An 18,570-nucleotide genomic window follows, 5' to 3' on the forward strand; every position below is an offset into this window, starting at 1 on the left:
TGATACTGTCTGACGGATCAGGACATCAAGGCTCAGGTGTCGTTAGCTGATCTTCTTGAGGTAGAACAAGCGTTTGAATTCATACAAATCAGATTCCAAAGCCTCTGGTCTTAACTGTGGTGTCATCTTAGACGACAAGCTCTTTGAGGGAAGGTCGAGGGCAGGGTCTGGAACTCTGTTGGACTTCCCCTGAATTAAGTGGCTGGCACTGTGTGCTGTGAAATCAGAACACAACCAGTGGTAACTGAAGAGATGAAGACCCCCAGACAACTGTGTGCTCACAGGTTTCCTGCAGCTGCAGCACCACTGGGTCCAGAGCTCCAGGTGAGAACTGGGAGCTGCTGGGAAATACTCCCGAATAAGAGCCACATCTAGGGGGTTTAGTTTGGTTCTGTAGGAAAGAAAATGAAGATGGGTGTGTTCAAGGTGGATCTGCTCAGGAAAGCTGTGGAATATGGTTGGGACTCAGAAAATACTTCCTGAAAGAAATGGTACATTAAGGAGTGAAGGTAGAACCTTTGGAGAGAAATGAATTTGGATACAAGAGAAACCATGGGAGGCTCCATTTCTTAAACTGGGGTCTTCAGAATCCGCAAGGTCCCTTGATATCTTCTCAGGGATCTCTACATGCTTGAGAAACACATTTCTACTATCAAAATGACCATGACCCCAAATCTCTTACTCATACTCATGATGAGTTATTTTTAAGTTAAGTTATGAAGAAAATACTTCTCTTTGTGGTGTTAGTTCACAATTAAAAAGTATTTTCTTGAACTAGATGTTGATCCCTCGGGGAAGAAGTGCTTGAGGCCCTTGAGGTCTTTGAGGAGTGTGACTTCTCAAATTTGGTGGCACTGGTCTACGTGGCTATCATCGCACTTCAAGCATGAGGGAGATCTGAGCCTGGAGAAGCTGCAGTCAAAACAGCTCCCGAAGGAAAATGCAGAGGAACACGGTACTGGGCACGGAGTAACCATGAGCCCGAGAGGAGCTGCTCCCCAGGAACCTGTCCATCCCTCTGCTCTGCCAACACTGGTTCGCCAGGAAATGGTTGGACAGCCTGTCCCCATTGCCCTGTGGTCTTCTGAACTCACAACAAAAACAAAGCCCTCCAGCTGCCCGTGATATATATACCATTCAAGAGGGAAAGACTGAGGTCTGACACCATTCTCTCCCCTTTTAGAACTCACAGTGTATCTCATGGATTAAAGTTGTTTGACTTCTTTGATGATAGTAGGTAAAGATGTGGTGAGAGCCTGGGGCGCCTGGGTGGCTCCATCCGCTAAGTGTCTGACTCTTGGTTTCAGCTCAGGTCATGATCTCATGGGTCATGTCATTGAGCCCCACGGGGTGGTCTCTGCACTCAGCAAGGAGTCCACTTGAAGATTCTCTCCCTCTGCCCCTCCCCCACCCCATGCATGCGCCCGCTCTCTCTCTCTCTCAAATAAATGGATAAATCCTTAAAAAAAAAAATGTGGTGAGATCCTGCTATAAAGTGAATATAGTCTCCTTCAAAGCAAAGGAACATGGTGATTTTGGTGGGTTTCACCCAGCATTACAATTCAGTGGTTGCTCAGCACAAGAGGGACCCAAGGAGGAAAATATACTTGTAACTCTAGCATTGGGAAGGAAACTTCTGAATAGAACACAGTTTTACGGATGTTGAATATGTATATATATATATTTCATTTTATAGGCAGTTTTGGGGGGTTTTAAATTTTTAAATTAATTTATTATTTTTTATTTTTTTTATTTTTTTTAAGATTTTATTTATTTGACAGAGAGAGACACACAGTGAGAGAGGGAACACAAGCAGGGGGAGTGGGAAAGGGAGAAGCAGGCTTCCCACTGAGCAGGGAGCCCGATGCGGGGCTCGATTCCAGGACCCTGGGATCATGACCTGAGCTGAAGGCAGACACTTAACGACTGAGCCACCCAGGTGCCCCTGTTTTTGTTTTGTTTTTTTTTAGAGAAAGAGTGTGCACAGGAAAGTGAGGCGGGGGCGGAGAGGGGCAGAGGGAGAGAGAGAATCCCAAGCAGGATCCACACCCAGCATGGAGCCTTCCTGGGGCTTGAAGTCACAACTCTGAGATCATGACCTGAGCTGAAACCGAGTCGGACGCTTAGCCGACTGCACCACCCAGACGCCCCTTTTTATAGACAGTTTTAAGAAGAATGCATTGATTCTGGGACGTGCTACAGTAAAGCCACCCAGGACTATTTATTCCTTCATTTAGGACAGGTGTATTTTCCCATTTGGGGTGTGACAAAGTGTGGGGCTCACTCATTGCACCTTCCCTCTGGTCCCTATTTCCCTTGTTTTTAAGGACTCTCAAGGGGCACCTGGGTGGCTCAGTCGGTGAAGCGTCTGCCTTCGGCTCAGGTCATGATCTCAGGGTCCTAGGATCGATCGAGCCCCACATTGGGCAACATGCTCAGCAGGGAGCCTGCTTCTCCTTCTCCCCCTGCCCCTCCCCCCTGCTCTTGCTCACTAATTTACTCTCAAATAAATAAATAAAATCTTAAAAAAAAAAAACTCTCCAAAAGATGACACATCCTGATATGTAAAAGGTCTCCTCTCCCCCTGAAAATACTAGAGAAACACACGTGTTTCCACTGACTTGAAAATGGCTCATGAAGATGACGTGATGCATGAGAACAGCATGGAAAAGGACTGACTTAAAGATGCTTCAGCGTGTCCACTCTGGGGACACATACGTGTTTACTTGGAAAAGCCGGAGGCATCCAGGTGTAGGTGGGCTGGTCATTTGGGTGCAACCTCTCTGTGGTGGGTGTTCATCGCGTACACCCAAGCCCACCATTCCGGAATCACTGCATCGCCGGCCATCCTCCCTGAAAATAGATTATCTGGAGATTTAAAACCCAATTTTATGCGCCAAACAGGCTGAAAAACCTCCAGATAGGGATCCCGACTTGGAGGCTCCTCGGGGGCCGTGGTCCTTGGCAGTGCTGCCCTCACCCTGGGGCCAGTGAGCGCTCCTGCTTGCGAGAGAGCTGGGGGGCAGACCCATGCGTGTGTGGCGTCTTGAACCCAAGGCAACCCCCCTCATTCCCTAATAGTCTTTCCAAGTATCAGTCAGCAGATGCCTTTCCTGTGAATAATAAACAGCATGGGTCTAAACATAGAAGGAGTGGGGTTTCTTCTCCATGGAGATTCGGATCTACACAAGGAGTCGATGGGGTTTGGTGCCGTTTCTGTCGTCTGCTTCTTTGAAGGCGGCTAGTGCACCCTGCCGGCTCCTCACGCTCGCCCCGCGCCTGGGCCAGCGGCGTCCCTCTGGCTGCCAACGTCCTCATGTTGCACCTGTAAGATCTTTCACTTAAGTTTTTACAAAGAAGTTATTACGAATGCTGGCTATAAATGACCATCTGAGAAGTAGTGTTTTCTCTCCTGTGTGTCCTTCTGCTTTTCCTTTTGGTTCTAGAACATTCAGGAATTCTGGAGGATACAGGAAGGCTCAGAGTCACAGGCAACAGGGATGCCCTGCTGCTCTCCATCACCTCGTGAACAGCAAGTGAGTCAGACCGTGAGCTATTCTGGGTCTGCACATCTTGGATTGTAGGTGGTTCTAAATCGGTCCCAGGTTCTCATCCCAGCCTTGGAAACCCACCCTTCAGGAGGTGAGACAGGCGGCCACACCTCTGTGCAAGCAGGCAGTCCCATCCTCGACTCCTAGAGACTGAAATTTTATGAGATCTGGTGTCTACTATTTTCATCTCACCATTGAAGCTGCTGAGAAGTGCTTTGCTCAGTGACTACACGTATGGAAATGAGAAACTACATCCTTTAGCATGGCAAGAGTCCTCCAAATCCAGCGCCACACCTTCAATGCAGTAAAGACACAGAAATAATATTAGAATAAATAGTCTATCCATGGAAAAATTCCTTGAATGAGACAAGTAAAGTATCCAACAAGATTACCAAGAGATTTCTTAGAGGGGCGCCTGGTGGTTCAGTGGGTTTAGCATCTGCCTTCAGCTCAGGTCAGGATCTCGGGGTCCTGGGATCAAGTCCCGAATTGGGCTCTGCACTCAACAGGGAGTCTGCTTCTCCCTCTGCCCCTCCCCCCACTCATGCTTGCTCTCTCAAATAAATAAATCTTTTAAAAAGAGGTTTCTTAGAAAGAAAAGGTTTAATAAAATAAGGAATAACCAAAGATAGTTCATTGGAGGAATTTTTAACCAGGTAGTTATAGTAATTAGGTCATCTCATTTCTATTGTCAAGCAGTAGAATATCTTATCTAATATAACTTTTTCAGTGACGACCACTTTAACAAAATCAGCTTTTCTCTTTATCAATCAATCACATACTAGCCAATCAATCAATATTTGAACACTTCGCTACATACTACAGGTACTACAGGTATTAATACTACAGGTATTAAAAGAGACAGAGGCCACTGTCTGTGCCCAAATGGGGATTTTCACCTAGTTTGGAAATCAAGATGTGTGTACAAGATGATATACATTGAGAATCAATAACGTAACAAGGAACCACAGGGATTGTAAATGAGGTGTCCAAGAAAAATGGGCACGCAATCTGGAAAATAAATTGCAGGTATGTGATAAAGTTTTCCATTCCTTCATTCATAGCACATCAGCCTTTGAAATGTGTCTTGCTGTCTTTCATGTTATTCCGTGGTTTGGTGCATGTTCCCCTTCCTAGCATTCTTGAAAATGTTAATGTGTGGATAAGCCACCTTATTGAAAATTACATTAATTAATGTCATGAACCAAAAGTTTCGTGTAATGCCTATATGCAATGGTTAAGTGGACAGACTACATAGAAATACTGAGGATTTCTGAGTCACCTCTATCTGCAGAACCCACGGGTGGACGACTGGGTCTCATGGCTCCATGATTCAGATCTTGCGGCTGCCAAGAGGTCCTGAAGCTTCCAGCAAAGTGCAGCTCCCCACCCACGTGGAGGTGGCGGTCTCGGCCAATGGTCCTCATCTGGCTGTGCTGTCAGGCCCAGAGAAGGCAGTGCCGGGTGGCAGCGGGTCAGCAGTGTGGCCCTGGGTGTGGTCACTGACGGGAGTACAGTGAAGGCAGAAATAAGTGAGCGATGGTCTTGGGTGTGTAGGGCAGAGCACAGCATCCCATTAGCTGTGTTAATCCCTCAGAATAATGGACGGTTTGACGGGTAAGAATGTACTGGACCCGAGGCCAACTCTGACACCTGTGTGTGTGCATTTGTATGTGTGTGTTCATGTGTATTACGTAAGTGTATGTGTGTGTGGGGGGGTGTCTGTGTGTGCCTGTATGTATGCACAGGTGCACATGGGTGTTTGTATACACGGTGTTGTTTGTGGGGGGGTGCGTGTGTGTGCGTGTGTGTATGCATGTGCATGTTATGTGTGTATGCGTGTTTTGCCTGCATGCTCTGGTGGGGATGAGGGGAGGTGGAGGCCACCAAGCTGCCCACAGAGTCAGATATCAAGGGAGAACTAGGGTGAGTCCAGATGGGAAAAGGGGAGCACAGCTGAGGCCTGCTTGACCTTGGCGGGGGACTTTCTCCCGCACAACCTGCTACCAGAGCTCTGTCGCCACACGCAGCGGAGCCGGTCCCGTTCTGCACGCAGGTCCTGCCCCAGTCTGCGCCACGCACACCCCCGTGAGTCTGCAAGGCTTCCGTGTAGAGGACATGGAGCCAAAGGCGTACCCCAATCCGTCTGGGTGGACTCAGCTTCTCTGCCTGTGGTGAGAGTGCAGGGTCGGGGAGGAAGGGGCCTGGGAGACTCCTGGCCCCTTAGCCCCTCTCCAGGGACCCCGACTCCCTCCCTGCCCTGAGGCCAGCAGGAGGCGAGTGGGTGGCGTGGATCCTAACGCTGTGCAGGCCACCACACCACCGGGAGATTGAGGGGGACGCGCTTCTCCAGCTCACGGAACCTACGCCCAATCACGCCCCGAGCCTTCTGTGCGATGCTGTCCGCTCCAAACCCACCACTGTGTGGTGCTCGCTACATCTGAGCACGTTTTCCTTCCTCGGGCCTCGTTCTGGCTGAACAAGAGCAGCTTTTGCTTGATTCAGGCTCACGTTTTTCATTTCTACCAATAACACTTAAAATAAAAACACCCCCAAACCCCCACACGTGCATTTCCCACATGGAGTCTCTCCCAGGTAGCTCCCCATGGTATCAACAGTGGCGTATCTCACATCAGATCCACCCAACGTGGGCAGCACCCCAGGTGGAGACGGACCACCACCGGAGGTGCAGGGGCACGAGGCTCAGAGAGTGACCCGGACGCCAGGGTGGGACATCGCCCACGTCAGGGGCAAAGTGAGCATCCGGGGGGACCAGAGATCCGCTCATGGCTTCTCATCAAAAAGGAAATGGAGCAAAAGCAGACAAACCGTGGCGAATAGGGAGATAATAAATGGCACTCTGGTGGGCTGAGGGAATAATCACCCGGGTAAAATCCACGGTGCAAAGATGAACGCAGAGCATGCTGACGACTGGCGCGGTTGGATTCGGAAGGGCGGACCAGTGAACAGCGGGAACAGAGTTCAGGTGCCTGGGAGCACCATCTCCTTCTTCTTCCCCCTCCCCCCCTTCCTCCTCCTCCCCCTCCTCCTCCTCCCCCTCCTCCCCAGCACCAACTGCAGCTGCGAATATCTCCGCCTGCATGGCTTGCGCTGAAGGGGGGATGAACACAAATGTTCGTTCAACCTGAAACTCGAGGATCAAGGACAGAGTACTCGCGTGTGGCCGCGCGGAGCGAGGAGTGTGCCCCCAGCCGCAAAGGCCTTCGTGAATCCCACCTGCGGAGGATTGCTTTGTGTCATCCCTACCTCGTGCCAATTAGATTTCTTCTCAGATTTTCTCTTAAGAGGCTGTTTTCAGAATTGGGGAATAAGGAGATAAGATAGGACTTTACAGTAAAGTTTGATTTTTAAGGGGTGCCTGGGTGTCTCGGTGGGTCGAGCGTCTGCCTTTGGCTCAGGTCACGAATCCACAGTCCTGGGATCGAGTCCCACGTTGGGCTTCCTGCTCAGTGGAGAGTCTGCTTCTCCCTCTGCCTCTGCCACTGCTTGTGCTCTTTCTCTCTCTCTGTCGAATAAATAAATAAATAAATAAATAAATAAATAAATAAATAAATCTTTTTTTAAAAAAGATAACAGTTTTTTTAAGAAGTCTGCTTTTTATTTATTTTTTTAAAGATTTTATTTATTTATTTGACAGAGATAGAGACAGCCAGCGAGAGAGGGAACACAAGCAGGGGGAGTGGGAGAGGAAGAAGCAGGCTCCCAGCGGAGGAGCCCGATGTGGGACTCAATCCCAGAATGCTGGGATCACGCCCTGAGCCTAAGGCAGACGCTTAACAACTGCGCTACCCAGGCGCCCCCCCCCAAAAAAGTCTGCTTTTTAAAAAATATAGAAATATCTACATCTAAGTGGCAACTTTGAAAATAGACCCAGGTACCAGTTCCAATGAGCACACCACTGTTCTTGAATTCATAACGACCTCTCCAGCTGCTGCTGAGTTCATTAAGATCTGCTTTCTGGTAGCAAACCTTAGTCATTTCAGGGAAAATTGTATTTTTTGGAAGGTTGAGTGTGGTAAATAAGGAGAGTGATGAAGAATAAGAATGTTGTCGGGGGTTGTAAAATAACACTGGGGCTAAAAACTGAGGTTTGTTTTCTTACATTGTTCAGAAATGGATGCAAACTGCAGTTTATTTAAAGTATGTATTGGAGGGGTGCCTGGGTGGCTCAGTTGATTAAGCATCTGACTTTGGCTCAGGTCATGATCTCAGGGTCCTGCGATCGAGTCCCACATCCGGCCCCCTGTTCAGCGGAGAGTCTGCTTCTCCCTCTGCCTCTGCCCCTCCCTGCCCCACCCCACCTCTCCTTCCACTTCTCCCTCTGCTCGTGCTCTCTCGTTCTCAAATAAATAAATAATCTTTAATAAATAAATAAATAAATAAAATTTGTATTGGATATCCACTAAGTGCAAAGGCCGTGTAAGGCTCCAAGGGAGAAAAAAGTGATGAAGACATGGCTTCCCACCAAAGATCCTTGTGGCCTAGTGTTTTGTTGGGTGAAGAGGAAGCAGAAGGGCACTCCAGGTCAGGACGGACTGAGAGGCAGAGCTGTGGGGATGAGCTCACGTCTGAGCACCAGCCTGTCTGACAGGGAGGGTGGGTCCCGTAGAGAAACAGCAGGCGGCAAGATCTGAACGTAGTGAAAAGCCGCAAGGAAATAACAGAAGGAAAAGGCAACGTCAGAATGGAAAACAAAGCAAGCCGTCTTTGTGATAAGGGTTAATATCCAAAACACATAAGCAACTTACACAGCTCGACAGCAAAAATCCAATCTGATTAAAAAATGAGCAGTGTGTCTAAACAGACATTCTTCTAAAGAAAACACGGGTGATAAACAGGTACACAAAGAGGTGCGTGAAAAGACGCTCAACATCATAATCAGCAGGGGAATGCAAAATGAAACCACCATCCCACCTCACACCTGTTGGATGGCTGGTATCAAAAACACAAGAAACAACAGGTGTTGGCGAGGACGTGGACAAAAGGGAAACTCGCGCACTGTTGGTGGGAATGCAGGCTGGTGCAGCCATTCTGGAAAACAGCGTGGAGTTCCCTCAGACAACTAAATACAGAACTACTGTGCGGTCCAGCAGTCCCCCTTCTGGCTATTTATCCAAAGGCAACGAGATCCCTACCTGGAAGGATACCTGTACACCCACGTTCATCGCAGCATTATTCACAATAGCCACGGTGTGAAAACAGCCTGAGTCTGTCGATGGATAAAGAAAATGTGATATATACACATAGATCGGAATACTATTTAGCCTTAAGAAAGAAGGAGATCCTGCCATTTGTGACAACATGGATGGACCGGAAAGATGATGCTGAGTGAAAGAACCCAGAGAAAGACAAATGCTGCCTGTTCTCACTTACATGTGGAATCCAGAAAAGTAGGACTCCCAGAGCAGAGCGCGGACGGGGTTGCCGGGCTGGGTGGCGGGAAGGTGCTGATCCCAGGTATCAGGCAAGTTCTGGGGATCTCGTGCACAGCATGGTGACTTCAGTTAACAGTACGGTACTGAACACTGGAAATTCACTGAGAGAGTACGTTTCAGGTGCTCTCATCACAAAAGAAATGGCAACCATGTGAGCAGATGATACGGTGCTTCGCTTAACTATGGTAATCTTTTCACTAGTGTTTGTGTACCAGATCATCGTGTCAGAAAGGATTGTAGAGTTCATTCAACACAACTCTTATCAGATGCATTAACCAGAACAGGAAAAAATATATGAAGACATCAATAAAGTTACTGGCTTAACTTGAGAAATTTGAGATTTTTCAGTGGTTAAGTGACATGTTCAAGAAAAAAAAAAAAACCTGATTAAGAAAGTAATCCAGTCTCAATAAAATTTAGGAAAATACAGCAGAGTACAGGAAGAAAATTCAAATGACCCATACCCATAACACTAACATAAATGTAACTTGGAAATATGTATAGTTGGTGGGTTTTTTCTGATTTTTCTCTGTGCAATACTCATGGGTATCCACAGTGAACATTCGTGCTCACTCATAATGCTACGATATTTCATGTGGAGTGCTGTATTCCCCTTCCACTTAACATTTCTCCAGTAGATACAACTTTTTTGAAACAATTTTAATGATTAGGTAACATTTCTTTGCATTTATATACGGTTTATATTTAACTAATTCATCATTTTGAACTCAGATGTGTCCAATAATTTTCCCATGATAGACAACACTGTGACAAATATCTTTGGATGTGAATATTTGTGCTTCCAATTACTCCCTTAGTCTCCTTTCCTAAAAACTAAAATTCCTGGGCCAAAAGGTCAATGGTCCACATCCATCTTGATTGACAAGGTGGGGCTGATGTCCGTGAGTCCCCCCACCGTGGCCTCGGCAGCGCGAATCTTCTGGGACACGTGCAGGCTTTTCTCTGGGGCCTCGGTGAGTTACCAGACATGCCGGCAAGTTGCCTTAGTCCCTCAGGAGTGTTGATTTCCCGGATTACGTGGCTTCAGAGAGAAATGACTTACTGCCAGTGAAGAGAGCTTCATGACCTCTTGTGTCCAGGAACCAGAGAGGCAAATACACCTTGGGGACTTAGCACTGTCACCCCAGCCATCCAGAACACGCTGTTTTTATCATTACAGCTCTGGGACTCTGCCTCGGTTCAGGTGCGGGGTGATGTCCTGTGTGCTCTTTACTACAAAGGATTTAGTCAGGAAAAAGCATCCCTGCCAGGTAAAATACCCCATAGGGCTGGAACCAGAAATCTCAAGGAAGCTGGGAAAGATACCGGAAACTTCTCTGCCTCCTTTTTGCTGGATGTTGCATACAGGTCCTACTTGTCAGGGGACCATAAGGGCACGAATTCTGTGCCCACCCCTCACCCTGCCCACCTCCCCTTCCCTAGTGGAGGTGAGCGTACCACCTGCCCCATCACAGCTGCTGAGTGGCCTGCCGCGCCCCCCCCCCCCAGCTCTCCTTTGCCCTTCGCTTGGCTCTGCCCACCAGAGGCTCTTCGCTGCTAGACTTCCCACATGGCACCCATCCTCACGTCCCCCCACCCCCCGACCCCCTGCTGTGCTCGGTCCATGGTACTATCCCAGTGGTGGCCTTCCTGGGAGCCATCCAGAAAGCGTATCCTGTACTCCCTAGAACATTCTCGGGCCATCCAGAAAGCATGCCTGTACTCCCTAGAACATTCTCGAACTTGGATATGTTAAGGTGGCTCCTTTTTTCCCATTCCTCTGTAAGAATTCCTAATTTTTCCACAGCATGCAATGTGATTTTTTCCACTCTGGTATCAGCCCTGGCGGCTTCAATTTTTTTTTAAAGATTTTATTTATTTATTGGACAGAGAGAGAGAGTGAGCACACAAGCAGGGGGAGCAGCAGGCAGAAGGAGAGGGAGAAGCAGACTCCTCTGCGCAGGGAGCCCAATGCAGGACTCGATCCCAAGACCCCAGGATTATGACCTGAGCCGAAGGCAGACACTCAACTGACTGAGCCACCCAGGCGCCCCAGTGGCTTCAATTTTTAAAAATCTCTCATTTTGGCAAGGAGAATTCATGAGAGCAAATAGCTACTTCTTGTCTGTCTTGTTACACGAAAGTATGGGCGGAACAAGGCAGAGGGAGCCATCCCACCCATACTGAGGCCCAGCAAGTAGCCACAGGCCTCGAGAGGCTTAAACCACTGGCCAGAGGAGATCTGGAAACAAGACACTGTCTTTTAGGGGTGCCTAGCCGACTCAGTCGGTAGAGCATGTGATACTTGATCTCGGGGCTGTGAGGTCTCTAGCCCCATGTTGGCTATAGAGATGACTTAAAAAAATAAACTCAAAAAAAAAAAAAAGAAATTGCCTTTCATAGAGACAGAGACAGAGATACAGATTGAGACAGAGACAGAGATACGGATTGAGACAGAGAGATTTAGAACACACACGCTTACACACATGTGCACGTACATGCACATATACACACATACACGTGTCTGCGCGTGTGAGGTACAGAAGGCGTCCCAGCTTCACAGAATGGTACCAGCTGGGTCCAAGCTTGGGGCTCTCATAATGCTTTGTATGTAGGACATCAGAAAAAGAGGGGATTCCCCTCAATAATTCTAGCAAATTTGGTTATAACACATATCGGTCTTGCTAGTTTCAGCTGCCCATCTTGAAGCACTCCCAGTGGTCAGGAAGTAGAGAACACTCCTAGGGTAGACCTAGCTTCTATGCCCCCCCGAGAAACACAGGTAGGGGCAGCCCCGTCCCAATTACATGCTCAGATGTCACCCACGTGCCTGCTTTGGGGAAGAGCAAGGGGATGCTGGACAGGCAGAGGAAGTGGGGGAGGCGGAGGCGGAGGGTTCCATCCACTAGCTTGCCAGGACAGTTGTACTTAGCTTTTCCTAACACATGTCCCCCATCAGCACTGTGCCTCCCGAACCCTTCTTTTCTTGGAAAAAGAAGAAGCAAATTTAACAACCCCACTTTGTGCCAGCACCGTGGTGTGCAACTCCCAGACACACAAGGCTCTCCCTGTACTGAGGTGCTCCCTGCAGAATGGGAAGACAGATGTTTAAACAAACATCCAGACATCAGTCCTAAGCAAGAGGCCACGCGGATAGCAGCTCTGACTCCGGTCGGGGGTGGGGAGGTTGAAGGCATTTGAATTGGCCCGATGTAGGAAAAGGAGCTCAGGGACAGTGAGCAGGTGCTCAGTTTGTGAGCAGAGGGAAGTGAACTGTGGGCCCTCCACGAATCCGTCACAAAAACATGACATTCCGTACACCGCTGTAAGCAGAGGCCTTGACCGCTGCGGGCAATAATCTTTGTGAATGTGTCTGAAACACTCACTTGTAACACAGGCCGTGTCTGGCAGGGGTGAGGGTGGAGGAGGGATGCTGGGGTCGAGGGGTCTCTGCATCCCCCACAGGAAGTGAGCAGCTGTGCCCGACTCATCCTACACACACGGGCGCCCCTGAAAGCACCCGGACAGCAGCGGGTGCCCCGTTTCCAGTGGGTGCACGGCCTGACGCCCGCCCAGTGCCCGACGAGGAGGCTGCTGATCCGGTGAGGGAAATGGAACCGAAGCCAACGCTGTCGGCCACAGGCCCTTCTCACTGCTGTTCAGCTGGTGGGGACAGTCTTCCTTGAGGAGGGATGGATGCAGATTCTCCCCAAGGTGAGACTGGGCATCACAGTTCACGTGCACGGGCCTCGGTGTCCTCACCTGTACAATGGGCTGCTGGGCTGACCCGGGTATCACACAGAGGGAGAGCAGCCCTCCCCTCCTTCGGCGCATGCCCGGGGCCCACGTGGCTCACCAGCGACAGGACCCAAGGACAGGCCTCCCTCAGCTGACCTCGGAAAGGGGAGGATTGTTCTAGAAGCTGAGAGGGTAGTACCTTTTACCTCCGTGAGAGGCCCATCTCTTAGATGCTCACTCTGGGATCACAAGTCATGGTGTCCTCCAGCGAACCCGTTCACGTGGCTGAAAACATGCACGCCTCATGTCCTGGAACCCTTCCCTCCTGGTGTGGTCCGGGCCTCACAAACCAGCACCTTGGACCAAAGAGAAAGGTTTGGGGCTGTGCATGCCTTTCTATTTCTTTAAGCTTTTAAGAAAAAGGGTATGTGGTGGCTGATTGCACTAAAAACAGGCTATTTCTGGCATTCATTCTGAACACCACCTGACACGGCCAATTTTTGGATTGTACACCAGCTTCTTTCTGCAGAATGTAATCTGAGTGCCTTCTGCGCTCAATCAGCCCTAAAATTACTGTCCCTATTCATGCAGTGTATTCTCCCTGCACAAAGCATTCATAACTCCCATCAGCACAGATGGGGCTTTCGAGTCAGAAGCAGGGGCGAGGGGGAAAAAGCTTTTTAACTGTAAGATAAAGAGCTTCCTTAAAAAAATCCACAGTGGCAATGATGACATGAGAGCTATTTTGTGTCTTTTCACCTCAGATCCTTCAAATAACTGATTCTTTCTGTGATGACACCTGCCTAATTGCTAAGAAACCTGCTAAAAATGAACCTGATTCAACTGCATGTTCCCTTGGCTCAGAGCACGGATCATTCTAGAACTTCTTCCTCCAGCTCGGCTCCCACCACATCCTTGGTCTCCTGTTGGGACTTTCTGACTGACACTACCTCCGTCCTGCCCTCCGACCCGCCTGAGTTCCTCTTGCCGTGCATGTCTATCACTCAGGCCCTCCTTCCTCTCCCTCTTGTTTTCAATGCCTCAGCACACTCCCAGCCTCTTCCACACAGGCGTCTGAGGGAGCCGCTCACCAGCACCTGGTGACAGCATGCATCTCTCTTCTCTGACAAGGCCCTCCCGCTCCCATGTTCATGTCCTGTCTGTGGATGACCTTCAGAACCATCCCAGCCACTCACTCATCCTGGCTGGAACACGTGTGACATGCGCTGTCTCCGCCAGGCCGAGGCTGAGAACCGGCCTGGTGCCTGACACGGGGATGTGTGAGTTTGTCTCTCTTCCCTGTGTGACTATGCAAGCCCTTGGCCTCCTCGAGGCCGTTTCCACACCTGTGAAATCGAAAGCGTGATGCCGGCCTCCCCTGTTTCTCAGAAGAGTTTGAGGACCGACCAGCACATGTACGGTGGGACTAATGCTCCTATGACCGACTGTTTGTCACGACCGCAATAATGTCTCACTTCCACGTAGCCTTTGGGTCTCATGGCAACTGTGTAAAGATGAAGGTGACCAATGTGGTTGCTAATGGACTGATGGCTTTATTTAGGCTACAACAACTCCATTGGAACGGCAGAAATAACCAAACGCCTGTAAGCACTCACCAGTCACGAAGCCTGAGAGAACGGGTTTATGCTGAAATCACTTCAGCCCTCACCATTCACAGGGGCGCGGTATGTCCTGGGGGCACGGCTCCCGAGGAAGGAGTAAACACGCTGCTTGTCCGCCCTTCACAAGAGGACTGGGCACTGCCTCACCCGCACGCCGTCTCTGCACAGGGACGTGGAGGAAGCACCTGGAAGATAAGGTAGGAAAAATGAGGACAGAAGATAAATTAAGGACATTATTATGTTTTTATTATTATGTTCAGCAACTAATGAATCATTGAACGCTATATCAAAAGCTAAGGATGTACTATACAGTGGCTAAGTGAACATAAGGACATTATTATTTTACAGTCTGTAGGAGTCAGCTCGGCTGCCACGACAAGGGAGCACAGACAGCGGCTGAAACAGGACCTGCCCCTCTCATGTCCTGGAGGCGGGAAGCTGAGCTCCGGGCCTGGCCATTCCCTGCCCTGCAGACACGGTTTCTCCCGGGTCCTCACCTCCTCTTGTTATAAGGACACTGGCCCTGCTGGATTAGGGCCACCTGGTGGCCTCTGCTTACCCTAGCCACCCCTTAAAGGCCCTCCTTCCATGGGACGTCTGGGAAGCTCAGTCGGTGAAGCGTCTGCCTTCGGCTCAGGGCGTGATCCCCATGTCATGGGATCGAGCCCCACATCAGGCTCCTCCGCTATGAGCCTGCTTCTTCCTCTCCCACTCCCCCTGCTTGTGTTCCCTGTCTCGCTGGCTGTCTCTATCTCTGTCGAATAAATAAATAAATAAATCTTTAAAAAAAAAAAAAAAGGCTGAACTTTGGTTCCCGCATGTTGATGCACGTTCTCAGTGAGCTTTACAACCTGGGGTCCTCAGACTCAGAAGGGTGTTTATGTGCAGGCTGACCCATCACCCTGGGAGGGACGGAGTGGCTTGGCACCTGGGGTGATGCCCTAAGAGTTTCCAGGTGCACCTGCATCCTGTGTGTGTGCGTGTGTGTGTGCATGTGTGCGTGCGCGTGCTGGGGTGCAGCGGGTGGTGCCCAGGGACAGAGCTGCAAAGCGGGAAGGAAGAGGGAAGCAGGATGGATTAATGTTCGAATTCATTCTTCGTTTCCATGGATATCCTCTGATTACAGAGACCACTGCAGGCCCATCCACAGAGGAAATGCCTGGGACTCACGGCAGGATGGAGACGGGATGCAGTCAGACAAGATGCAAAAGACACAAACGTGATTCACATACGTGCAGAAACACCTGCTTTCATTTTCAAATCTTAGGTACATCAAAGAACATTCATTCTGCCTGTCACTGTCACTTATAGTCAATTTGTGTTCACCTTCTTCTGGTTTCTGTTGGTTTCTGACATGCTACTTAAATCCGTCCTGAATCAGCTTGCCTTCTAGTTCCTTCTGTTGGAAACGTCTCCCTGCAACGATCTCTTCTTTAACAACAGGTAAAAAAGCAAGCTGTTAAAATGTCAGCGTGCGCCTTGTCTTCTTAACATTTCTGACTCTAACATTTGAGCACCCTTCCTTCAAACCCTTAAAAGCACAGAGAAATGAGTGTCCGGTGTCCCCCTCGTGGCTGGACCGGGAACGTCGTCTGGGTGGCACTGAGGACAGCCTGGCACACCTCCCCTCTTCGTAGTCAGCCTCAGACAGGACGCCGCTGAGGCCTTTGGTCCTCTCAAGACCGTCCACTGGGAAAGACACATCTGCACAGACTGCAAGTTCCTTTGAAGTCGAATCTGAATTTCTCTCCAGAGTTTGCTTTTCCAAGCCACCCTCTTGGCACCAAGGGCAAGAACCATGGTTTTCATGCAGTCTGTGCAGCCAGGGAAGCGTCTGGCTAAGGAAACCGGACACCGGCCCACTTCTGGGAAGGCTGCCCTGGGCCGGCTCCTCTCTCCCCTCGGGCAGGGAATTCAGGACAGAGTTGATCTGCGTGCACTGAGACGGATGGACATGTTCCTCCAAATGACACTGGAGCTGAGGCTCGCAGTACCGTGTCGGACGCAGCTCTGGGCTAGCAAGGCGTGGGGCACGCAGGGGTGGGCGTATCTGAGGCCGGCCCCGCCATCTAGGTTTGTGCCAAGTGCAGAAGACACACGAGTCCATCTGAGGCAGTAGAAGGGGACGAGGTAGTCGTGTTTGACAACAGCCACAGTGGCTGCTTCACCAGCAGTTCAAACGAGGGGCAAACCAGGGAGCCCCGAGAACCCCCGGCACAAGGTGGAAATGGTGATGAGAGGATTCCTGCCCATTACTAAAGAGAATCTGCATATATCAAGCAGGTCTTTCCATAACCCCAGGGCTTTATTGTTTTCTTTCTCTTCGATCAACCCATCAATACGCAGACATGCTGATCTCTGTCCAAAATCAAAGCAGAAATCAAACACATACCCTGCATTACTCACTGACAATCACACGCCTCCCTCCCAATGCCACTCACTGTTCCGCTCTCGGTTGCTGCAAGCTCGCAGGAGAACTGCATACTCTCCCTTCCGTGCTCCCTGGAACCAAGCAGGCTTCCAACCCGGGGCCGCATGAAACTGCTCTCGACAAAATCCATGTCGACTTCCCATCGGCAAAACCCAACGGCAACCTCAGTCCATATCTTCTTCCTTTCCATGGTATTTGGACACTTTGGCTAACTTTACAGAAACCAATTTTTTTTTAATGATTTTTCCCTGAACTTTTTTTGTTTTTCCACTTGACTTCCAAGATACCACACTTCTCCAGTTTTCCTTCTGTGTCCTTGGCTCCCCGGCTGGACCCTTGCTCTCTTCCAGCCCGTAAATACTAGAAAACCCCAGCACATAATCCTTCTCTCTCCCTCACTACTCAGGTGATGGCGTCCATCCCAACATGAAGCTGACAGACTCACAGATCTGAGGGGTTCTGCACTGTTCTCAGGGCTCAGGATCCAGCCTCCTACTGGACATCTCCACGTGGCCTTCCTGCCCCTGCTCTGTTCGGCAGAAATCAGCACCTGCTCAGGCCCAAGCCTTACGAACTTTCCGTAAATCCGGTTTTTTAAAAATATGGACATTCAATCCAGCAGCAAATCTTGTTGACTCTTCCTTCACCACGATCCCAAATCTGACCAGTTCTCAGTTCCCCGCTACTTCTCCAGGTCTGAGTACCGTTGTCTGTTCCTGGAGGTTGGAGACCCTGTTCCTGGGTTCCCTGCTGTCTCCCTGCACCCACAGTCTACACAGCAGGTGGGGTGCTTTTGGAAAGGTAGACACCACCATGCTCAGGATGCCCGCTATGCCTGTTGTGCCTCCAATTTCCCCGCAGATGCCCACCTTCTGGGCCTTGCTCTGTGGGCCCCAATTACTGGTCCCTCCGCAGTGTGAATATAGCACCCTCCTCGTGCGCCAGCTTGGCTTTCGGAGAGTCTCGGTTACCCCGGGAACCGCGGTCTCTGCTGGAGGGTCAGGAGTCACTGTGCCTGCACCGCTCCCCTCCTTCTTCTGCTCCCCAAGGCTCGGGGCTTGGGGCCTCTCACCTCCACACAGCGGGGAACAGGGCGAGTGCAGGACAAGATATTCTGGGAGACAGCAGAGCTGCAGGGCTTCATCACTGTCCTATTACTAGCTCTGTGCATCGCGGTCTCGTGGATACATCACACTTTGTGTACAGGGAGAAACGGTCCGTACAGGGCTGGGTGGGCTCTGTGGTTTCTGGTGTGCACCGGGGCCTGGGGATGCCCCCGCAGATACAGGAGTGCTCGTTCCTCCCATGCACCTGTGCCCTCACCACCCTCACTTCCTTCCTCCTCCTCCTTCAGTCGCGCCCAGCACACCCAGCCAGTGATGCGCGTTGCAAATGTCTCCCTGCGCCCACCTGCCCATCCTCATGGCCTGACTTCTGACTCCGCAGAGGACAGCAGGCTCCGCACGCTCCAGGACCCAGTTCTTTCTGGCTTCTTCCTCTCCGGGGTCCTGGCTTCTGAGGCAGGGCCGGCATGGAGGGCGCCGAGGATCTGTCTCCTGAATCAGGTTCTCATCACTGCGGGGTAAACCCAAGTCAGACGAGTGTATGTTAACTCAGGTAGTGCAGCCTTTTTCGTAAGTGGTTTGAGTTTGAAGCTGGCAGCCTGCTCACAAAGCTGCGTGGACACTTGGTCCGGGGCCTGTTGTAATTGTTGGAGAGAATGGGCTTGGCGGTCACGTTGGAGGGAGCCCCAAGCACATGTGCAAGGCAGA

The sequence above is a fragment of the Ursus americanus genome, chromosome 27, assembly GCF_024610735.1.
Source record: "Ursus americanus isolate L20-20 chromosome 27, mUrsAme1.1.p, whole genome shotgun sequence".
Classification (NCBI taxonomy): Eukaryota; Metazoa; Chordata; class Mammalia; order Carnivora; family Ursidae; genus Ursus; species Ursus americanus.